The sequence below is a fragment of the Gorilla gorilla genome, chromosome 6 (genome assembly GCF_029281585.2).
Source record: "Gorilla gorilla gorilla isolate KB3781 chromosome 6, NHGRI_mGorGor1-v2.1_pri, whole genome shotgun sequence".
Classification (NCBI taxonomy): domain Eukaryota; kingdom Metazoa; phylum Chordata; class Mammalia; order Primates; family Hominidae; genus Gorilla; species Gorilla gorilla.
The window spans coordinates 127204176-127229907 of NC_073230.2; the positions used below are offsets into that span (position 1 = coordinate 127204176).

The 25732-nt window shown below is 34.5% G+C and overlaps 1 protein-coding gene across 1 annotated transcript in view; it reads left to right on the forward strand.

Annotated features, from left to right (window-relative positions):
- The window catches only part of ANKRD7 (ankyrin repeat domain 7), a 54275-nt gene that overhangs the window by 21478 nt on the left and 7065 nt on the right, over positions 1–25732 (forward strand). Inside the window, exon 7 of the transcript XR_010134750.1 lies at positions 14110–14162. The gene's annotated coding sequence lies outside the window, so the exon portion shown is untranslated. The remainder of the gene's footprint in view (positions 1–14109; positions 14163–25732) is intronic.

Consider the following 25732-nt stretch of genomic DNA (forward strand, 5'->3'; position numbering starts at 1 on the left):
TTTAATACATACCCAACTTTAGGTAAACATGTACACTTCCTTTAAGCAACCATATAAGTAGAATACTTTTCTCACTCATGCGGACAGCTAGGAGGAATACATTTCTTCATGAATGATCTCTTCCTCTAACCAACTTAGAGTTACGGCATAAAGTTGTGCAGATTTAGAGCACCCTCGTGGAGGGAGTGATGCTGACTAAACCATGTACTTTGACACAAGTCTGTCAAAGAAAGGGCACTTTTTCTAATTTTTCAAAGGTAAGTGGAAGTGACACGTTGCCTTTTTTTTTTCTTATCAGAAGCCCATCACCCTCTTGCACTCTTGCCATCCTCCCCAAGGAGAGCATGTTAGATAGCAGCTACTTCTGCAGCCTTGGTCTCCCAATGAGACACACATGGGGCATGTCTGAATTAAGCCCAGCTGATAAGAGGAACCCTGCCGGGCTCAGCAGAGCCACAGCCAGTACTCAAAAGAAAGAAATAAATGTTTGGCGTTTAAAGCACTGATACTGTGAGACTGTTTATTGTCCCCAGCAAAAAGATGACTGATAACAGAAATCATGGGGTCAGCTTGTCAGATCAACAGTGTGTATCTCACTTGTGATGTGCTTACCCACTTTCATTCTCTAGAAATAAAGCCTCTCCCCACAAAAGATTCTTTTACTAGCTGCAAGGAAAACCATTTCATGTGTTACATAGATGATGCTTTTATTCTGCAGTCTTTACTGAGATTTAATGAATCATACGTTTACATAATCACTTTTTTGCTTTGAAAGAAATACCTGACATTTCTTTCCTAAGGAGTTCTATTAGTTTGCTATTGTTGCTGTAACAAACTACCACAAATGCAGTGACTTGAAACAACACAAATGGATTATCTTACACTTTTGGAGGTCAGAAGTAAAAAGTGGATCTAGGGGGGAACCACAAGATGTTGGCAGGATGTGTTCCTTTCTGGAGGCTCTGGGGGAGAGTTTGTTTCCTTGCCTTTTGTAGCATCTAAATGCTGCCTACAATCCTTGGCTCCTGATCCCCAGCAATTATATCACTCTGACCTCTGCTTCTGTCCTCAAATCATCTCTGACTTTCCTGCCTCCTCCTTTCACTTATAAAGATGCTTGTGATTACATTCAGTCCACTTGGAAAATCCGTGATAGCCTGCCTCCCATCTTGAAACTCTTAATCTAGTCACATCTTTACATCATTTTTGCCTTTTAAAATAACATATTCCCAGGCTCTGGGCATTGGGATATGGATATCTTTGACAGGCCATTATTCTGCTACCCACAGGTGCAGTGGAGTGGATTGGAGATTACTTACTGATTTTATTTTAAATTTTGAAACAATCTCAAACTTAGAGAAAAATTGTCTTCTCAGTACAATTTTTTTTTCTGAACCATTGTGTGAGTTGCTGACCTTATGTTGTATCAACCCTAAGACTTTTGTGTGTATTTTCCTGGAACAAGAACATTCTTCTGCATAATCACAATATAACCATCTGAATTGGGGAATGGTTAATATTGATACAATACTAACATATACTTCTCAGATTTCATTCATATTTTCCCAAATTATACAATAATGTTCTTTATAGCAAAATAATCAAATATTGCCTCTATCATGTCTCTTGATTCTCCTTAATTTTTCAATAAATATTTGGTATTTCATTCATTTTTATGACCTTGACACTTTAGGAATTATAAGCCAGTTGTTTGATAGGATGTTCTGATTTTGAGTTTGTTAATTCTTTATGATTGGATCCATGTTATGGGTGTTTGGTAAAATTATCTCAGAAGTGTTGTCACATCCTCTCTTGTGCCACACCATTTCAATTTGCAGTTTACTTTGATCACTGGATTAAGGTGGTATTGTCAGCCAGGCTTCTGCAATGTAAAGTTGCTCTTTTTTTTTCTATTTGTAATAATATGTATCTTGTGGAGAGGTATTTTGAAACAATGTAAAGATCGTGACCCTCATTACATTTTCCATTCGTTTATATGAACTTGAATTCGTAGTTTCATATTTCAGTGGATTGTGTAACTTAATTTGATGCTCAAATTTTCTCAGAGTTGCATGTCTAATTTTTTTTTGGTGAAAGACTGGACATTCTAGAGAATATATTTAGCAATTCTGGCTTCTGTTTTATTTTTCTGAGGGATTTTTTTTTCTGAGAGATTTCTTAAAGCCTAGTTCACATTAGTTATTTTTCCTGATCCTCTCCCTCCCATTATCCGCCATCTGATAGGCCCCAGTGTGTGTTGTTTCCCTCTATGTGTCCATGCGTTCTCATAATTTAGCTCTTGCTTATAAGTGAGGGCATGCAGTATTTGGTCTTCTGTTCCTGGGTTAGTTTGCTAAAGATTATGGCCTCCAGCTCCATCCATGTCACTGCAAAGGACATGATCTTGTTCTTTTTTATGGCTACGTAGTATTCCATGGTGTATATATACCACATTTTCTTTATCCAGTCTGTCATTGATGGGCATTTGGATTGATTCCATGTCTGCTATTGTGAATAGCACTGCAATGAACATATGCATGCATGTGTCTTTATAGTAGAATGATTTATATTCCTTTGGGTATATACCCAGCAATGGGATTGTGGGGTTGAATAGTATTTCTGTCTTTAGGTCTTTGAGGAGTCACCACACTGTCTCCCACAATGGTTGAACTAATTTATACTCTTAACAGCAATGTAAAAGAATTCCTTTTTCTCCACAACCTTGTCAGCATCTGTTATTTTTTGACTTTTTAATAATAATCACTCTGACTGGTGTGAGATGGTATCTCACTGTGGTTTTCATTGAGCTTTTTTCATGTGATTGCTGGCTGCATGTATATCTTCTTTTGAGAAGTATCTATTCATGTCCTTTGCCTACTTTTTAATGTGGTTGTTTTTTTTTCTCTTATAAAATTGTTTTAAGTTTTTTATAAATGCTAGATATTGGGTTTTTGTCAGATACATGGTTTGCAAAAATTTTCTCCTGTTCTGTAAATTGTCTGTTTACTCTTTTGATAGGTTTTTTTTGTGGGGGCGGGGGAGGTGCTGTTCAGAAACTCTTTAGTTTAATTAGATCCCATTTGTCAGTTTTTGCTTTTGTTGCAATTACTTTTGGCATCTTCGTCATGAAACTTTTGTCCATGCCTATGTCCTAAATGGTATTGCTAGGTTTTCTTCTATGGTTTTTATAGTTATGGGTTTTGCATTGAAGTCTTTAATCGATCTTGAGTTGATTTTTGTATATGATGTAAGGAAGGGGTCCAGTTTCAGTTTTCTGCATATGGCTAGCCAGTTATCCCAGCACCATTTATTAAATAGGGAATCTTTTCCTCATTGCTTTTTGTCAGGTTTGTCAAAGATCAGATAGTTGTAGGTGTGTGGTATTATTTCTGGGTTCTCCATTCTGTTCCATTGGTCAATGTGTCTGTTTTTGTACCAGTACCATGCTTTTTCAGTTATTAGTATAAAGTCACGTAGTGTGATGCCTCCAGCTTCATTCTTTTTGCCTGGGATTGCCTTGGCTATTTGGGCTGTTTTTTGATTCCATATACATTTTAAAATAGTTGTTTCCAATTCTGTGAAGAATGCCAATGGTAGTGTAATGGGAGTAGCATTGAATTTATAAATTACTTTGGACAGTATGGCCATGTTCATGATGTTGATTCTTCCTATCCATGAGCATGGAATGTTTTTCCATTTGTTTATGTCATCCTTGATTTCTTCAAGCAGTGGTTTGTAGTTCTCTTTGTAGAGGTCGTTCACTTCCCTTGTTAGCTATATTCCCAGGTATTTTATTCTTTTGGGGGCAATTGTGAATGGGAGTTCATTCACGATTTGGCTCTCAGCTTGTTGAATTGTTTAAACTTTAGACCATGCCAATGTATTTTTAATGTGGACTTAAATAAAACTTACACTAAAAAAGAGACTATATCTTCTAAAAATGCCTAAAATTCTAAAATGTTATTGAGAAGAGACTTAGGGGCTCAAAAATCTGTCTGAGATTTTACTCCCCCATCCTCACATACATGAAATATTTTGAAACATAGACATTTTACAGGATGAAAACAATGTTCACTCTAACTTGGTACCTTAATTAGCAGTATTATAGGGCTATGCTGCTATAAAAATAAAGAGATTAAATGGAAACGACTGGATCCATATGATATAAGATGCACAATAATCCGTTTTTTGTAATGAGACTATAACCATTGTTAACAAAAAACAACTGTCAGTTCTATTCATTTGAAAGTCACATATGGATCGTTCATTGTGGCAGGCAGTATATGGGAGCAGTGGACACAGAGGTCAGAGGATCTCTTATAACCTGAGTCAAATATTTTCCCCACATTAGTGTATCTAATCAGTAAACACATAAACTCTTGCTGTAAAGCTTGCCTAAGAAGCTAGCAACAGTTTGCCTCAGAACTCACTATATTTTTGAACATGATAACTTTTAATATTTTGATATAATATTTCAAAAATAATTCTAAGGACATTTTTGTGGAAGAATCTATTTTTGGAAAGATGAACTCTTTTGTATTGGATAACTCAAGACTATTGTAAATCAGCAACTGTACTGTTAAAAGGATATCATTGTCAGTGGACCTGGCCATTCCACATCTTGGAATATATTCTAAGAAAATGACTAGAAAATAAGGCAAATATTTATATACACTGATGTACATCACAGATTTATTTAAATATTAGCAAAAGTTTAGATTAACACATTTGTGTTCAATCATAGAGGATGCCTTGGACTTCTAGGGTGAGATGATCTCCTAATGCTAAATATGATAAATAAGTTTCTTGCCCTCTTGCTTGCTGGCCAGTATCCTATCTTGATTCTGCTGATTCTTTGCTGTTCTTTACTGCATTTATTTTGTCATTTTCTTTTGATGCATTAGAAAATACAAACTTGGGATCAGTTTATATACTTATTAAGACAATAAATTTGACTTACCCATCAACCTTGCTTGTGCCTCTCTTCTCATCTGGCAGTACTGGGTATTAGCAATCTTCAGAGTCTACCAGTTGGATACTAGTGGTGGGGGAACATCTTCATGTTTATTAGCCATTTGATTTCCTTTTGGGACAATAGTATAAAATGCCTGGCCTATCCTTTCCTGTTTCCTGTTTTTTCTTAATTACCTTCATTAATACTTAAAATATGAAGACTACAAATACACATTCATATGCATTTATTGTATATGATGTACTTTGTAGTTGATTTAACTTTGATTCAACAGATTTTTTCAGTGATTTCTTATAGCAATCAGCTCCACCCCCAATAATATATTTATCCTTCACTGAACTACCACATATTTGAATAGGTCCTCTTCATATGATTATTTCTCCTCTAGACATAGTTATTATTAATAAGTGATTACAGTCTTTCACAATCTAGACTGTTTTACTTACAGAGTTGTTTATGGCACATTTTTGTCTTATTTACACCTATTTGACTGAAAAATAATTGTGCACCTTTTATTTAATCCCTATAGTTAAGAAAGATTTCCTTTATATAACATTTCATTTCTTGTCTTTTTTCTCTTTTTGGCCGTGTTTTTGATTCATAAGCAATGATAAGGTAATAGGAATATCGAAGGATTTTATTCTGGATAAGATTAAGATTTAAGGTGCTTTTAGAATATTTTATTTGGCATTTGCTTCATTTGTTAAAAAACCCTGCCTTTTCTTTATCACAAAATCTATAATTCTATGAAGTATTTGTTCTATTGGGTATTTCCCTGTGTAACTATTTGCCATCTAGTGGACAATCTAAATGCTGCTCAGTTTTACAAAATAAAGTTTCCAATTTGATCTTTTCACAATATCTTGTAGGGAGAAAACCTTTTTTCCAAGTTTTCAAGTTTTAAGCTATTTTAGTACACAGGGATTTATAAATCAGTTCTGATTTATATATAAAAGAATTGTTATTTTGAATGAACTTGTATCCTCTCCCCTATCTACTACATTTCTTAGCACCTAGTAGGCACCTATTAAAATTAAATATTTGTTGAATGGAATATTTGTTGAATGAATGAATAAAATGTTTAGTGAACTATACATGTCTTTCAGTGGTTGGAGCATTTACAATTTTTGTACTTCATTATTTTTACTTAGTAGAGTTAGCAAAAAGAGTGGCTAGAAGTCAGAGGACTTGTTCACATATTACCAGAGAATGTCTATGTTACATGACCAATTTATGCATCTAGAATACATGTGAATGTGTGTTGACTGATTTGCTACTTTTGCATTTTTTCATATTCAGGGTTTTCATAATTCATGGACATAGTGAGTGAAGCTATGCTGCTTTTACTAGGAACTATTTCCTTTGGGATTTTGCTGGTGTATTCAACTAGCAGGGAACTTCAAGTGGAATCTAGGACACCTGATTGCCTTGAACAATTAAGGCAATTGAAGGTGCTGGAGAGTAAGGTTAATCAATGCATGCTTTAGAAGTCTGTATTCACAAAGGGAAGTCAAGTGTTCCATTCAACAAATACTGAGTTTCTGTTACATGTCAGGCATGTATTATGCATGGCAGTACTAAGATAAACAATATCTTATGGTCTATAAGATTTTTTAGCTAACTGGAGAGATAACACATTGAAAATCTCTTACCTTACCTTCTTCTTTGAGAAATTATGCTTTAGCTTTTATGGTTCCCCATGCCCTGTGTGATATAGGCAGAATTGTAAAATGACCCCCTGTGACCTATGCCATTATGTATTCTTCTTTTGAGTGTGTTTGGAAATTGTGAATATGATGAAGTGTCACTCCTGTAATTATGTTACTTAAATAGCAAAAGGGAGATAAACCTGTTTGGGCCTGATCTAATCACATGGGCCCTTTAAATCTAGGTCCAGAGTTCAGACACAAAAGTCAGAGATCCAAGTATAAGAAAGATCTGAGGTGAGGGAAACTCTCTTGCTGGCTTTGAGTATGAAGGGGCCATGTGGCGAGATCTGAGAGTAGTTTCTAGGAACTGAGAGCATCCCATGAGCAATAGCTAGCAAGAAAATGGGAACCTCAAACCTGCAGATACGAATTATTGAATTTTTTTCTGCACCTATATGAGCTTGGAAGAGAACTCTGAGCAATAGCTGAGAAAGCAGCTTGTGGACACCTTGATTTGAGACCCTGAGCAGACAGCCCATCACCCTGTGCCAGGACTCTGACATATAAAACTTTGAGTTTATCAATGTTTTATAGCTTTTAGTAAGCCTTTCACCTCCCTAGCTTAGTTTGTTCTTTTTGGTGTTATAAAAGGAATTGTTTTCCTAATTTATTTTTCAGGTAGCTGGTTGTTGGTATATAGAAGTGTAGTTGCTTTTCGTATATTGATTTCACATCCTGCACCTTCACTGAATTTATTAATTCAAAGTTTCTTTGCAGTCTTTAGAGTTTTCTATTTAGAAGATTATGTCATCTGCAAACAAACAATTTTACTTTCTCCTTTCTGATTTGGATGACTTTTCTTTCTTATTGTGTAATTCCTCTGTCAAGGACTTCAGTACTTGATTGAATAGAAGTGCTGAAAGTGGGAATCCTTTCCTTGATCCTGATCTTACAGGAATAGCTTTCAGTTTTTCACCAGTGAGAATGATGTAAGCTACAGGCTTTTCAAATATGGCCTTTATTATATTTAGGCAATTTCCTTATATTTCTAGTTTGTTGAGAGTTTTCATCATGAAATGGTGTTGAATTTTGTCAAAAGCTTTTTTCTGTATCTATTACGAGGGTCATGGGAGTTTTACTCTTAGTTCTATTAATGGGCATGGTTATACTGACTGATTTTTGGATATGGAACCACCCTTGCATCCTAGAAATAAATCCCACTTGATATGATATATGATCTTTTAATGTGCTGCTGAATTAAATTTACTAGTATTTTGTGGAGAATTTTTGCCTCTATGTTAATCAGACTTGTTGACCTGTAGTTTTCTTTTCTTGTGTTGTTTGTCTTTGATATCAGGGAATGCTGGCTTAATGAGTTTGCAAGTGCTCCTTTGTCTTCACTTTGGGGAAGAATTTGAGAAAGGCTGACACTAACTCTTGTTTAAATGTTTAGCAGAATTCACTAGTGAAGCCATCTGGCTCTGGGCTTTTCTTTGTTGAGACGCTTTTTGATTACTGATCCAATCTCCACATTAAAATAGGTCTGCCTTTATCCTTGAAATAACCTGCTCAATTGTCAACAAGAAGTGTATCTGGAGACAGTTTGCATTCCTTTTTGTTTGTTTAATGTTGATTATGTCCCTGATAATTCAGGCATAAATAAAAAATAAGATAAAAATTATATGTATAAAAATCTATGTAGTCGATGTAACTAAAATATTTGAGGAATTAATGCTGGATTTTGAGAAGAATGTATACATAATGGAGATTCTGGAGAAAATGCAACTGAGCCATCCACATCAAGTGTAATTTTTCTTCTTATTAGAAGCACATGAGATTAATAGACTACAGTGATTATCTATTATTTACAAGTATGATACTGTAAGAATTCTTTCCTGCTTTCTGGAGATTGACCATTCAGAGACAATAAGGAAGGGGAACATGTGTTTTATGAATCATCCTTGTGTATCTTTATGTTTCTTAAAAGTTAGTAAGAAGCTTCTCCTTTCTATTTAAGTAAGATAAATTTAAGATGTGATAGAATGTCACGATGGATTTCTGATTTCTGCTTCAGGTTTAGATATCTGTACCCTACCCTTCTTTTAGTCACATACGCACACACTTGCTAGAAGGATCATCCAACTTTATTCAAAAGACTTGGCTGTACACTGAAAGCCTTGGTAGTCAAGTGAACCACACCTACTCTGGGACTCAAAACTATTGGGATTGTTGAAGAATCCAAATGCCACCAGAAGCCCTGAAGCCTTATGGGAAATGTTGGTCTTCTGATGCCCTGAATAGAATATTTCTATTATTATAATTTTTATAAATATTTATAAATATATAAAAATTATATATTTATAATTTATATATAATTTATAAAATATATATAAATTACAGATGTATTTTAATATATGTATAAATTATAAATTTATAAATTATAAAGATTATAAATATATAAATATGTGATTTATAAATACATAATTATAAGTATTACAATATTTCTATTATTATAGTTAAAGAATCAAAGTATGATCTTAAGGAAGACAAAGTATAAGAATAGGAACTTGGAAGGTGGGAGTTAAGCGGGCCACTGGAATTTTATCAGTTAATTGCTCCTATATATAATGGGATATCAAGAATTCCTGAGAAAAAAACAACAGTTTGGGTAATACAACAGAAAAGGAAAATAGCAACACTTTCCTTTGGCCTCTCTCTTAATAGTGATTCTATCTATACATTAAAGGGCCTGAACTGTTATGGTAATAGAAGGCATAGAATTATAAGGAAATTGCAGCTGGTATATAGTATAGATACACATTTACTTTTCAAATTTTGTGAACGTTTCCTCCTTTGAGTCAGGCATAGAAGCTCCCTAAGTGCTGATAGATAGAATAAGATAAAAAAATACGTTGTGATATTCAGTTAACTGAATCTGTCTCAGTCTTGTTTACATTGTTCCCAAATCTCAGACGCTGCAAGTGAAAGAGCCTTTTAACAGTAATACTGTCAATGATTACATATAAAAACATACCAAACCTCACAGAATTGACCAATCTATATTAAATACCTGTGAGAAGACCCAGACTTGAAAATTTGAGTTTTTGTCTACATGTAATATGTCTAACTGTAGTAGAATGCAGTATGCTTCAGAAATATCTTGCCATGTCCTTGATGTGAAGTTTGGTATGATCACTTGCTCTGACCAGGATCTTGGAGTGTAGATGACACAGAGCAGAGCTTCAATCAACCTGCAGTGGACATCTAGCATGGACATAAATAAATCTTTGTTGTTTTAAGCCACTGAAGTTTCTTTAGCCATAACAAAATACAATCTATCTTGACTTATATACTATCCTGAGCTTCGTATGTGTAATATCAAAAGTATGGATCAGAAGAATAAATGTATTTGTTCTTCCTTAATTTTAGAGGTATAGTCAGTGAGAAAATAAAGCTTAATTCCACCAAAGGAATCCGTTTCTATCACTTTAAAGCAACTTGTTTGACATTTAAAGAAATATCTTAGAAAACAGGCAGGAAGTACAGTGATTCTTTATGTTCTCACACAGAGAAATATAAAAAATAATGGCATATTTTCTTTAGAGGAGTAAAACGAATTCATCACCTTTGTGAACATCATATTTATGTACATTTTCTGTGGTAAATTATTTACTTCAAATGGATTTGTGTATCAGAAATGACAGGAATATCAAAACTATTTATGAATGGTTATAATTAAGAATACTTGACTTTTGTGAAAATTTAGAGATCAAAAATATTTTTTCAACTTGGTTTATATGTGTAGCAGAAGGCAGCCTAAGAAAACAGAAAGTTAACTTAGAGAGTAACCAAGGAAGAAATTACAACAGAGTTCTTTTTAGAAACTATGCAATCCAGAAGACAATAGAGGGCATCATCTTAATAATACAGCTTGAAAGAAAAAAAGTAAACCCTAGAATTATATACCCAGTAAAAATATCCCTAAAAAAGGAAGGTGAAAGTCTTTTTTTACACAGCAAAAAGCAGAAATAACTCCTTTCCAGCAGACATGAAATGTTAAAAGAAGTTCTTTAGACAGGAGTATAACAAGAGATGGAAAGTTAGATATGAACAAAGAAAGGATTGTAGAGGCCAGGTGCGGTGGCTCATGTCTGTAATCCCAGCACTTTGGGAGGCAGAGGTGGGCGAATCACCTGAGGTCGGGAGTTCCAGACCAGCCTGACCAACATGGAGAAACTCCGTCTCTACTATAAATACAAAATTAGCTGGGCGATGTGGTCCATGCCTGTAATCCCAGAGACTTGGGAGGCTGAGGCAGGAGAATCACTTGAATCTGGAAGGTGGAAGGTGGAGGTTGCGGTGAGCCAAGATCACGCCATTGCACTCCGGCCTGGGCAACAAGAGTGAAACTCTGTCTCAAAAAAAAAAAAAAAAAAAAAAAAAAAAATTAAAATAAATAAATAAATAAATAGAAAGGATTGTAGAAATGGGAAATGTGAGAGTAAATAAGAAGTTTACCTTTTAAAAATTTATAACATATGTAAATATAGAGATGTAACATGCATAAAAATAAAGGACAATGCAGGAAAGAAAACATATGGAAGTATATTGTTTGAAGATTCTTATGCTACATGTGAAGAAACATATAAACTAAATAGACTTCTACATACTAAAGAAATGTAGATAAATATTTTTCACAAAGAGAACTCCAGATTCAGATGGCTTCACTTAGTCAACATGGTCATATAATTTCTAGACAGCATAATAAAGGCATGAAAAGAAAATAAAAGGCATAAAGATTGTGAAGAAAAAAATAAAATTGTTCTGATTTGTAGATGACATAATTGTCTACATATGAAATCCGAAGGAACCTAAACCAACAAACAAAAGCCAGCTACTAGAATTAATAAGTGAGTTCATCAAAGTCGCAAGATACAAACTAAACATACAAAATTAATTGTATTTCTGTATACTAGCAATGAACCTGTGGGCATCAAAATTAAAAATACTTTTTCATAAAGAAAACACTTCTATGAAATAGTTGTAAATGAAAACATGTACAGGACTTATATGCTGAAAACTACAAAATGCTGATGAGAGGAATACAGCATCTCAATAAATGGAGAGACATAATGTGTTTGTAGATTGGAAGACTCAGCATGGTGAAGATGACAATTCTTTTCAAGTAGGTATGTAGGTTTAATGCAATCTCATCAATATCCCAGCAAGATATTTTGTAGATATAGACAAGATTATTCTAAAATTTATATGGAAAGGCAAAAGAACTAGAATAGCTAAAACAATTTTGAAAAAAGAATAAAGTGGAAGGAATCATTCTGCCTGATTCAAAGACATTATATGGCTCTAGTAAGCAAGTCTGCGTAGTAGTATTCGTGGAGGGATAGATACATAAGTTAATGAAACAGAAGAGAGAACCCAGAAATAGACCTATGCAAATATGCTTGAATTTTGACGAAGACAGAAAAGCAATTCAATAGAGGACAGATTACAAACAGAGAGCTGGAGCTATCATACATCCATAGACCAAAAAATGAACTTTGACCTAAGTCTCACTTTGTATGCAAATAAACTAGAAATGGATCATGGAATTAAATATAAAGCATAAAAATGTAAAACTTTTAGAAAAAAAATCATAGAGAAAATCTTTAGGTTTGGGCTAAGCAAGAGGTCTTAGACCTGACACCAGAGGCCTGGTCCATTAAAGGAAAATTCAGTGAATTAGACTGCATTAAAATTGGAAATTTTTGCTATGTGAAAGACGTCGTTATAGGGAATAAAAATTCAAGCTACAATCTATTATAGGAGAAAATATTTGCAAATTACATATCTGATAAAAGACTAGTATGTAAATTATATTGAGGACACTCAAAACTTAACAGTAAACAACAGTCAATTAGTAAAAGGACAAAATCAATGAAAAGACACATCACCAAGGAGGATATATATATGGCAAATAAGCAGATGAAAAGATGTTCAACATCATTAGCCATTAGGGAAATGGAAATTAAAACTGTACACCAATGTTCATAGCAGCTTTATTTGTAATATCCACAATCTAGAAACAACCTAAATGTCCTTAAAGGGGAGGAGCAGTATTGTATGATATGGATGTGCCACAGTTTGTTTAACTGTGATCCTTTCCTAAGTTTGTTTAACTGTGGTACATCCATATCATACAATACTACTCCACCCCTTTATGGACATCTAGGTTGTCAGATGTCCTAGATGGATGTGGTACATCCATATCATACAATACTACTTAGCAATAAAGCAGAACAAACTATTGGTGCATACCATGACCTGTGTAAATTTCCAGAGACTTACACTTAATGAAAAAAGCAAGACCCAAAGGTTCTTATATTGTATGATTCCATCTGTAGAACATTCTTGAAATGACAAAATTATAGAAATGGAGAATAGATTAGTGGTTGCAAAGGGTTAAGGAAGTAGTGCAGGGCAGGAAGGATGTAGGGATGGCTACAAAAAGGCAACATATGGGATCCTTGTGATTACAAAAATGTTCTATATCTTGACTATGTCAATGATGATATTTTAGTCATTTTGCATGGGTGAAACCAGGGTAAAGAGTAAATGGGATTTCTCTGTATTTTTTTATAACTGAATGCAAATTAACAATAATTTAATGTAAAAAAATTTAATTAAAAATTATATACATATGAAAAAAGTTACTAGGCTAAAACATGCTCCTCTGAAGATATAGGTACTTAAGGATAGTTTATTTCTTCCAACCTAAGATAAATTTAGGGGCACTTTACTTTATATGCGTATGGCCTTGAAAATTAACTATTCTATATGGTTGGAGAGCCCAAACTTTTTATGGGTACAATATTCATATTTTTCCAGAGACATGTAAGTTAGCAAAAATAGAACTCAAAAAAGTTGTATTTATTTTTCCAAACAATAGGTGGCATCTGAGTTTCACAAACTGATAATTCATGCTCATATCAGGAAATACAGTTGTATTTTTCAAATTAATTTAAAATTTAGTTTACATAGTACTCATCATGGTTTATATTTATAAGTATTGATTAATTAAAAGAATACACAATTTTTTCTAAAATTAACACTGGGAATTTTGCTATTTTTGAGGGAAAATATGAAAATATGCCATAGATTTCATAATGTAATGTTACATCTTTTTGAATATGTTATAATTTATACATTGTATAAGAATACACTTTTACTCTCAAATCTGTACTGGAAGTTTTAACTAAAATTTAGTGAATTCTAATGCATGTAAAATGTTAATTTTTCTAATTTTCTTTCACATTATTCAGCTGTGTAGAAAAATCTAATGTAAGTATTCAGTATATGAATGATACATAACTTCATTTTCTAATAAAACTTACATTATTTGGAAATACCAACCTTCTTGACTCTGTCAACTTTGACTACTGTTTTATACCTCAGGCACCAAATGTTTTCTTGTTTCCCTCCCTTTCACAGTTTGGAGCTTATTCTTGGGGACTATTCTAAGCCTGAGGAACCAACAACCCAAGGTGAGACTAATCATTTCCTATTGTTTTCGGGTATTGAATACCTCTATATCAGTTTTAAAAAAAGAAAAGTCTGGAGCCTTTTGTGTTATTTTTCCTAGCTATAAGACTATAAACTCTCATACATATTCAAAGCTGTTGAGTTTATTCTTTCCTAAGAACCGCTAGGTTATACTGGCTCTGAATATCTTTATATTTTGTTGTCATCCTTTTATGGGGCCTGCCAGCACACAACCCGATGGCGAAAGCCACCTGCCTGCTTTGCCGTAACTACCTGGGTCTGGCTCTCAGGCTTCATCTCCCTAGCTCAATAGGATAAAAGCCCGAACTCTGAACAAATAGTGGTGGAAATAATGCCAGGTTTTCTCTTTAAAAAATGGATTTGGATTCATCCCCTGCCATTTTTGAACTCTAAAGCTATGGTTAAGTTTTCAAACCTATCTGAGGCTCACTTTTATCGACGACATAATCTGTTGTGAGAATTAATTTAGGTTAAATATTACATTTGTAATCCATTCTGTAATGGGACATTATTTATTGTTTGTTGTTCATTAGAAAATAAAAATTTAAAAATGAAATCAATATATAAATTCAAGCTATTGTCAAAAGAGTAATAAATATAAATTTTGAGTAATACCTAGCTGGCATAGCTGGCAGTTGTATGTAAGCTACAGGAAATTTTTAAAAACAGAAAAAAACATTTTTTTTTTTTTTACTTCAAAAGTTAGTGTTCAGAGTAGACAGAGTAGAAATGCCCTTCCTTCCTTCCTCCCTCTTCCTCCTCTTCCTCCCCTCCGTCCCCTCCCTCCCTCCCTCCCTCTCTCCCTCCCTTCCTCCCTTCTTCACTTCCTTCCTTGTTTCCTTCCTTTCTCTCTTTCTTTCTTTCTTTCTCTCTTTCTCTCTCTCTCTCTCTCCTCTGTCTCTCTCTCTCTCTCCTGTTTCTTTCTTTCTCAGAGTCTCACTCTGTTGCGTAGGTTGGAGTGCAGTGGCACAATCTTGGCTCACTGCAACCTCCACCTCCCAGGTTCAAGCGATTCTCCTGCCTCAGCCTCCTGAATAGATGGGATTACAGGCATGTGCCACCACTCCTGGCTAATTTTTGTATTTTTAGTAGAGACGGCGTTTCACCATGTTTATCAGGCTGGTCTCAAACTCCTGACCTCAGGTGATCTGCCTGTCTTGGCCTCCCCAAAGTGCTGAGATTACAGACGTGAGCCACCGTGCCTGGCCGAAATGTTCTTTATGTAAACGTATTACCTGTTTGATCAAAATATTACTATAAAATCTTCAAGGTGGGAGTTTGGAAAAATAGAAGCAGTCACAAAGAGGGTGTATTTTCACTAGACAGAAAGTAAAGACAGACTTCAGGAGAGATGAACAATGTTGGAAGGGCTTTGGTACTCTGGGAAGTGTGTGTGTTTGTGTATTGTGTTGTTGCTATTAATACTAAGTCCCTACCTGAGCCATACGGATAAACAATAGAGGAGATGTGGTTCCACAAAAGAAAACAGAGGGACTGCTCCACATTTGTATAATGAGGATAGTATCTCTTAAATCATAGTACTGAGGTGAGGATTAAATGGAATAAAGTATATATTGCCTGATGGACGCAATGAGTGGCCCAAAATAAGTGCTCAACAAATGGTGGTACTAGGAGTAATAATAATTTTTATTTTTGTTTGTAAATAGGATGATTTTTGTTGTTGTTAAAGTAGTAATTTTCTAAAACAGTTTTAGGGTCATATTTGTTATCTTAATTATTTTATCAGCCTACAAATGAAGGATAATTATTTGAATATAATCTTTGCAGAGTAGAGCCATTATGTAAAGGTGGCACTTCCTCCAATTATATCCTTAATTTGTTTATTATCTCCATGCCTAATCAAGGTCCTCTGAATTATCACAATAAAATTTTCTGTATCTTAAAAAAAAATACTGAGTCAAGAATTTGAATGCATGGTTGAAAACCTAAACTAAGACAACATCATCTTACATCAATGTACTATCATATCATAGTCATATACTATCAAGTATTTAATAACTTTATGAGAGTGTATCTTATCTCTGTAAGGACAGCTTTTTGAATGGTAATGCTTTATATTTTTGTGTCCCTAAGAGTGTCTAGCACTATTAATCAGATTAATATGTAATCTGACTACATAGTAGATGCTCAATGAGTAATGACTTAAGTTAGGCTTTCCAGCTCTAAAAATAAATTCTTAAAGTCTACATCTACATTACCAAATTTTTTTTTTTTTTTTTTTTTTTTTGAGACAGAGTCTCGCTCTGTCGCCCAGGCTGGAGTGCACTGACGCAATCTCAGCTTACTGCAAGCTCTGCCTCCTGGGTTCACGCCATTCTCCTGCCTCAGCCTCCCGAGTAGCTGAGACTACAGGTGCCTGCCACCATGCTTGGCTAATTTTTTATATTTTTAGTAGAGTCGCGGTTTCACCGTGTTAGCCAGGATGATCTCGATCTCCTGACCTTATGATCTGCCTGCCTCAGCCTCCCAAAGTTCTGGGATTACAGGTGTGAGCCACCATGCCCAGCCACAAAATGGTTTTTATTAATCTGAAGTACACATCAATGCATATATTTTATTTTAGCTTTTCCTTTTAGTCTCTTCAAGGATTTACTGTAGCCAAATCCATTTAATAAAGAGTTATTTATTTTACATAAATGCAGTGCATTGTAATAGAGAGTAGGGAGGACACCAGCTGTATTTCCACTTGATGACTGGTATCTTTTAAATATATTTGTGTATGCCAAGTCTAGGTAGTGAGGAAAATGTTTTGCCTAAGATTTGCATCTAATTAGCACATAAGGGAAAAAATTCCTATATCAATGGAAGTAACATAATCACTTATTCAAACAGTCTTTCAGAATTTACTATGAATTTGACTTATGTAGGGAATACGGGTAAATGTTAGGTGCCTTAATCATGCCTCAACTTTTTTTCCTTTTACCTCTAAGTTTATACTGTCTGTGAATTATTGAAGCATTTACAAGTGATTTAATAATGTATCCAGATATTTTTTATATAAGCAAGCTATACTAAATTATTTTAAATTTGAATTCCATACCAAAGGTGTTTGGCAACTCTTCTGGTGCACTAAGATTTTAACTAAACTCTTCGCTGGGGAGAACATGGTTGGAAATTACGTAGTACATAAGTTCCTTGTACTGTGGTATTTTTCTTAGTTGATTTACTTTTGCAATCATTATGTTTATTATTAACTAGCCAAATCAAATTAAACCTGCTGTATTTAGAGGAAACATGGCCTTTGTGTTCTGTGCTGAAACATTTTATCCAAAAACTGACCATCAGCAAATTTCATCAATATTGAGTTCCATTGTCCAGTGTGAAGCAGAACCTTCCCCCACTGCACATACACTCATGGGACTCAAAGAGGAGGGCAATAACATGGTCTGTTGCTTTTTATTTATGAAAACATGGTTCTCATTTTGTCTGCTCTGGATAGGAATAAAGTAGCACATTGCGAACACTTTTAGTGTTCAGTTATCTGTAGAAAATGGTTTCCATGAACAAATTTAAATAAGGGAGAAATATGCTTAGATTTTTTGTGTGTGTGTAGAACAAATGCTGCCGTCATATAATATTTCTTTTTGCTTGGCAACACTGCTGAGATCAGCATAACTTGTCGGCACTGTAAACTGTCTAATAAATTTCCTGTCCTACTATATATTAAAAATAACGCAGTGATCTGACAGACACATCATCAGTAGAAATGATTGTTCATGCAAAATGATCTAGTGCTGAGATTAGTTTAATTTTATTGGTGTTAGTGAATGTTTTATATTGTAGAAAGTCATAAGAGATCTTGTTATTCATGTCCCCTATTAATCTTGATAATATGGAAGTTAATCTTTTAACTACTGAATTGAAGCTACTGTAATATATTTGGTGGTGGCTGGTGGTAAGTTGCCTCCCTGACTGGTCCTCTTCTGATAGGTGCTTTTTGTGGAGAATTTCACCTACTATTGCAGCTTGAAGAAACTAAGTTATTACATGAATAGAGTGGTAAAACACATGTAAATATGTGTAACATATAGAGTATTCATTATAACAATCAAAGTCCCAGAAAGAAACTATCAAACTTAGATAACACGAGACATAAAGGAAGATAGAATTTAGAGACTTATGTCAGGATTAAGGAAACCAGCAAGGAAGTTGGATAATGTAGAGACTAGCAATATTGAGATGCCATTAGTAGTCCAATGACAGCTGGAGTCCTTGGACAATGGGTGCAGGACAGGAACCGCTGTAACAGAGGGATAAAAGCACTGTCAGAAAACACATCTTAGATAGAGAGTGAGGAATACACAGACATCGTTCTCTCCTTACCCTCTGATCACTGCCACCTCCCACTGGCTGAATACAAATGGGAGCCAGTTGGCAAGATGGAGTCTGTAGCGTTCAGACTCTTGAAGAATAGAGAAAGGGTACAGAGAAAGCCTGAAAATGTATCTGGGGCATGGTAGGTGGACAATATGTGAATAACCAGCAAACTCTAGCAACAATAAGCTTATTAAGATAGCCTGTGTGATGGTTATTTCTACTACGAATTTTTCTACTTTAGGCACCAGTTTGAGCCTTACTTGTAAGGCATGGACATTTAACAATACTTGGAGAGGTTTTTTAAATCAGAACTTACCATGATGTGGCTCAGTGGCTTCTGGTGTGAAGGTTTATAGTGGGGGCTAGATGCTTCTAGTAAGTGGGCTTGGGTGATGCCTCAAACTCAAATATCCATTTGCATCTCCTCATGTACATAGAGGTCATGAAGCCCAGGAAAAAAGTCTTTGATGTCTGTTCACCAACGGAGTTCAATATAATGGTTAAAGAGACGGCTGCAACAAATGGTAGTCTGCAAAAATAAAGGGAAAATGGTCTGTCAATCCAGCAATGGAGCCTAGGTTAGCAGAGAAGTGTAGGTTACAACTATATGACTGATTCTCAGCAGTTCTACTACTTCTCACCTTATTGCCTGGGAAATTTTTGCTGGAACAGTGTTGTACTGCTGCTGGTGGTGATGGAACCAGAGGAAGCAGTCTGCCACACAGATGACTTTCTGTCTTCCTTACAAGGAAGGTACACTAACGTCTTCTATGTACATGACTCAACCCCCTGTTGTGTCAGCCTGGGAAGCCTAAAAATTAAAGTGAAGCAGGGAAGGTTTATTGCTGTCTCTGTCACCACAGTTTTAATGTGTAGGTTGTTATGTATATTACCACTCTTATCAATTGTTTTATTGTTGATATTTTATGCATTAAATAGGCTTTGTGATTTGACTTATTTTCTGCCTCTAGAACAGAGTTTCTCAATTGCAACATTATTGGCACTTCAGGATGGATAATTCTTTGTTTTGGGAAACTGTCCTGTGCATTGTAGGATGTCTAGCAGCATTCTTATTCTCTACCCACTGTACGCCTGTAAGCGTCCCTTTCTCCTGGTCGTGACAACCAAAAATGTCTCTAGATTGTGCCAAATGTTTGCTTGGGGCACAACATCACCTCTGGTTGAGAACCACCTTTCTGGAAGAACTTGATGTGATAACTCTTAGTAAAATTTCTTTTTTCATATATTCTTAATATGTACAACACATATTAAAAGTTTCATATTCTGAATTTTCTTTTTCTTGTTTCTGTGAGGAGCCATTCAGCATTGTAAAAATGCATTGGTGATGTTTTGTGTTATAGCAATTTCTCTTAGCTCTACAGATACAAATGTTGGGGGAGGCTCTTTTAAGAGGGCAACCTTCACATTAAGCAGAAATGCTACAAATGTAGCTTATTTGTAGATATATTCTATTTGAATATGTTCATCTATAAATGTTCTATTACATATGAGAATAGAAATTCAAATGAATTAGAGGAGCTTAGCTTAAAGAATAAGGCTGGAGAAATGGAAAAATTGCATTAGTTTTTCAGCACACATACACCCAAATATAACATTGTAGTAAAATTCAAAATGTCAGCATTTTGAAGTAGTTTGTTTTAGATACAGGGAAAACAGATTTCCTCAAAATGTAATATTTTAAAAGATGTGTCCAAACAGAATTTTCCTGTGTTCAAAGATAATAAACTTTATATCCAATACATTTAATTTGCTAATAAAAACTCTTCATTCTTAAGAAATTTCTAAAAGGGATGCAATAAACGAGTACTTCGTTATTTCCCAAAAGGCTTAATTCCAAAAACAAGCAAACTCAAATTTAAACCTGTTTTACAACTGTGTTAAGTATATCGATTACATTACTTTTTGCTATAAAACCTCTTCTGATAGAAAGCAGCAAAAATTACGTCTGTGTTCTGCATGCCAAATCTTCACAGTGTTACCCAGCTGCATTGGTGTTCCAAGCCAGGCTCTTTCTCTTTAGAGTCAGTGTAATGAGCTATAATTGATGGTAGCCATGATGATGATGAAGACTGAAGTGAGTATTTCTCATGTAAGCTCATTCAAAGGAGTTTTGAGCAATCATTTCTGTGTCAGAGTCAAGTTTTTATGGTGAATGAAAAAAACTATACATACATACATATATATATATATATGTATATGTAAACAATCATTTTGGACCTGATAGCATTTTTTTCCTCTTACCAGCCAATAAATCTTAGAGTTTTTTTCTTGTTGTGGAGATTTATAGGTGGATTCATTTTCCAGAGCTTAAGCTTCCTCCATTCTATCAGTGATATTTTCCTCAAAGTGCCTTTGATAGCTTAAATAGCCTTGAGAAGAAAGTTTATAAATTAAGTATAAGATTAATAAGTATATTTACTTCGTTCTTTTGGGGCTGCTGCAATTTCACTGCAGATTTTTAAAGCAGTGTGCAGCGTTTCATATCATTAGGAAGTGGAATGGGTATATAACATTAAATTCAATAATGTCCTGGTAAGTAGTGCTTATATTCGAATACTTAAAGCATGCATATTGTTAACTAGAGTTTCATATTTATTTTAAGGTAATATTTGTATACAATGAAATGCCCATATCTTAAGAAAAATAAATGTAGAGACCCTATATAAAAATGTAAGAAATTCATTTAGGACTCACTGATATGTCCAAACATGAAATCCTAGAGTTGAAAGAGATTATTAGAAGTCCACAAGGTCAAATATTCTAACTCACAACAAAAATCTTTCCCATGGGCATGGCGTTCCCCGGAATGGCATTTTATAAGAAACACTGAGGAATGATGAGGAATCTGTAGTTATCAAAGGGCTAGTATTCTCTCCTAGGTAAATATCTTTACAACTCTGTTGCTCAAGTGTTAGTATCTTCATTTTATAGAATAGAAAACCACAGCTGAGGAAGGCAAAGTAACTTGCATATAAAATTACAGATGGAAGTTAGTTGAGTTGGCACTTAAACCTAAGTTCTTCTAAATTTGTGACCAAATCCCCTTCACCTTTAAAATGTCATACTGAAACATTTTAAAATCACGTAAAAATCACATTTTCTGTAAGTGCCTTTTTTATCTCATTATTTTTGAAAAAAATTTTCAAACATTAAGAAAATTTGAATGAATTTATATTTACCCTCTACATAGGCTTTTCTATTCTATATATTGCATTATCACATACTTACCCATCTATACAGCCCTATATCCACCCATCAGTCCTTTCTATTAATGCATTTCAAAGTAAGTTACAAACATCAGTATTTCCTCTCAAATAATTTCTCTCAAATATTTAAGAGCACATATTAACTAGACTTTTATATTTACGTTTATATATTTTAAGGTGAGATTTATATAAAATGAAATGTCCAAATCTTAAGTATACTATGAGATGAGTACGCACAAATACATGTAACTGTGTAACTCAAAACCCTATCAAGATACAGAACTTTGCTCAGAAGGATTCCTTCATTTGCTTTCCCATTCAATCCCCCTTCTCCACCAAAATTTTTTTTTTTTTTTCTGGCTGGGGTAGTTTTGCCTTTTCTAGGATTTTACATAAATTGAATTGTGGTATTTACTCTTTTGGGTAAAGCTACTTTCACTCCGCATACTGCTTTGAGATTCATCAATGTTGTATGTGTTAATACTTATTTTCTTTGTCTTGTTGAATAGTATCGCACTATACAATTTACCACATTTTATCTGTTCTCCGATTAAGATCTGAGAAGTTTCTAGTTTTCAGGTTTGATGAATAAACTGCTATGATCATATCTGTTCAAGCCTGTTTTGATTTTTAAATAAGAAACTGTGTGTTTTTACCTTTTTATACTCCTACCAACCATGTATGAAAATTTCAGTTGCTCCACATCCTCACCATCAGTTAGTATTGTCTATATTTTTAATTTTAGCCGTTCTTGTGTTTTTTTTCATGTAGAGGTTTGTTCTTGTAGAGGCTTCCAGTAGTGGTTCTACTTGTATTTCCCTGATGACTAATGGTAGTGATCACTTTTTCATCCACTCATTGGCCATTTATATGTTTTCTTTTGTGAGCTATTTATATATTTTATGTTTTTATGTATTTACTTTCATTATTGTGCTATGAGAATTCTTTATATATCCTATATATTAGCCCTTTGTCATATTTTCATTTTGCAAATAAATTCTTCTAATCTGGAGTTTAACTATGTATTTATTTATTTACTTTGATTCAACTTTTATTTTAATTTCCAGGGTACAGGTGCAGGATGTGCAGGTTTGTTACCTAGGTAAACGTGTGCCATGGTGGTTTGCTGCACAGATCAACCCATCACCTAGATATTAAGCCCAGCCTCCATTAGATATTCTTCCTGATGTTCTCCCTTTCCCTGCAGCCCCCAACAGGCCCCAGTGTGTGTTGTTTCCTACCATGTGTCCATGTATTCTCATTGTTCAGCTCCCACTTATAAGTGAGAACATTTAGTGTTCGGTTTTCCATTCCTGTGCTAGTTTGCTGAGGATAATGGCCTCCAGCTCCACCCATGTCCCTGCAAAGGACATGATCTCATTCCTTTTTATGAATGCATAATATTGATGGTGTATACTTACCACATTTTCTTTATCTGGTCTGTCACTGATGGACATTTGGGTTGATTTCATGTCCTTGCTATTGTGAAGAGTGCTGCAATGAACATACATATACATGTATCTTTATAATAGAATGATTTATGTTCCTTTGGGTATATACCCAGTAATGGGATTGCTGGGTCAAATATATTTCTGCTTCTAGATCTTTGATGAATCGCCACTCCATCTTCCACGATGATTGAACTAATTTATATTCCCACCAACAGTGCAAAAGTGTACCTTTTTCTATACATCCTTGCCAGCATTTGTTGTTTCTTGATTTTTTACTAATCACCATTCTGACTGGTATGAGATGGTATCTCATTGTGGTTTTGATTTACATTTCTCCGATGATCAGTGATGTTGAGCTGTTTTCCATATGATTATTGGCCGTGTGAATGTCTTCTCTTGAGAAGTGTCTGTTCATGTCCTTTGCCCACTTTTTAATGATTTTTTTTCTTGTAAATTTATTTAAGTTCCTTGTAGACTCTGGATATTAGACCTTTTTTAGATGGATAGGTTGCAAAAGTTTTCTTCCATTTTGTAAGTTGTCTGTTCACTCTGATGATAATTTCTTTTGAGATGCAGAAACTCTTTAGTTTAATTAGATTCCATTTGTCAATTTTAGCTTTTGTTGCCATTGCTTTTGGCGTTTTTGTTGTGAAGTCTTTGTCCATGCCTACTTCCTGAATGGTATTGCCTAGGTTTTCTTTTAGGGTTTTTATAATTTTGGGTTTTACATATAAGTCTTTAATCAATCTTGAGTTAATTTTTGTATAAGGTGTAAGGAAGGGGTCCAGTTTCAACTTTTTGCATATGGCTAGCCAGTTTTCCCAACACCATTTATTAAATAGGAAATCCTTTTCCCATTGCTTGTTTTTGTCAGGTTTGTCAAAGATCAGATGGTTGCAGCTGTGTGCTCTTATTTTTGGGTTCTCTATTCTGTTCCATTGGTCAATGTGTTTTTGTACTGATACCATGCTGCTTTGGTTACTGTAGCCTTGTAGTATAATGTGAAGTCAGGTAGTGTGATGCCTGCAGCTTTGTTCTTTTTGCTTTGGATTCTCTTGGCTATATGAGCTCTTTTTTGGTTCTATATGAATTTTAAAATACTTTTTTTCCAGTTCAGAAGAATGTCAATGGTAGTTTAATGGTAATAGCATTGAATCTATAAATTACTTTGGGCAGTGTGGCCATTTTCACGATATTGATTCTTCCTATCCATGAGCATGGAATGCTTTTCCATTTGATTGTGTCTGTCTTCTTTGAATTTTTTCAGCAGTGGTTTCTAGTTCTTCTTGAAGAGGTCTTTCACTTTTTTGTTAGCTCTATTACTAGGTATTTTATTCTCTTTGTAGCAGTTGTGAATGGGAGTTTGTTCATGATTTGCTTCTCTGCTTATCTGTTGCTGGTGTATAGGAATACTAACAAATTTTCCACATTGATCTTGTATCCTAAAACTTTGCTGAAGTTGCTTATCAGCTTAAGTAGCTTTTGGGCGGAGGCATAGTAGCCTTGAATAATCTTTTATATTTCTGTAATGTCAGTTGTAATATCTCCCGTTTCATTTGTAATTGAGCTTATTTGGATTTTCTCTTCTTTTCTTGGTTAATCTTGCTATTGGGCCATCAATTTTATTTATCCTTTCAAAGAACAAAAAGCTTTTTGTTTCATTTATCTTTTGTATTTTCTTTTTGGTTTCAATTTTATTTAGTTCTGCTCCAATCTTGGTTAGTTCCTTTCTTCTGCTAGGTTTGGGTTTGGTTTGTTCTTGTTTCTCTCGTTCCTTGAGTTATGATGTTAGATTGTCTATATGTGCTCCCTCAGACTTTTTGGTGTAGGTATTTACCGCTATAAACTTTCCTCTTAGCATCGCCTTTGCTGTATTCCAGAGGTTTAGATAGGTTGTTCACTATTGTCATTCAGTTCAAAGAATTTTTAAATTTCCATCTTGATTTCATTGTTGACCAAATGGTCATTCAGGAGCAGGTTATTTAATTTCCATATATTTGCATGGTTTTGAAGATTCCTTTTGGAATTGATTTCCAGTTTTATTTCAATGTGGTCTGAGAGAGTACTTGATATAATTTCAATTTTCTTAAATTTATTGAGACTTGTCTTGTGGCCTATCATTGGTCTATCTTGGAGAACATTCCATGTGCTAATGAATACAATGTATATCCTGCAGTTGTTGGGTAGAATGTTTTGTAAACATCTGTTAAGTTCATTTGTTCTGGGATGTAGTTTAAACCCATTGTTTCTTTGTTGAATTTCTGTCTTGATGACCTGCCTAGTGCTATCAGTGGAGTATTGAAGTTCCCTGCTATTACTCTGTTGCTATCTCATTTCTTAGGTTTGAGTAATTGTTTTATAAATTTGGGAGCTCCAGTGTTAGGTGCATATATACTAAAAATTGGAATATTTTCCTGTTGGACAGGCCCTTTGTCATTATATAATGTCCCTCTTTGTCTTTTTTAACTGCTGTTGCTTTAAAATTTGTTTTGTCTGATATAAGAATAGCTGTTCCTCCTGGCCTTTGGTGTCCAT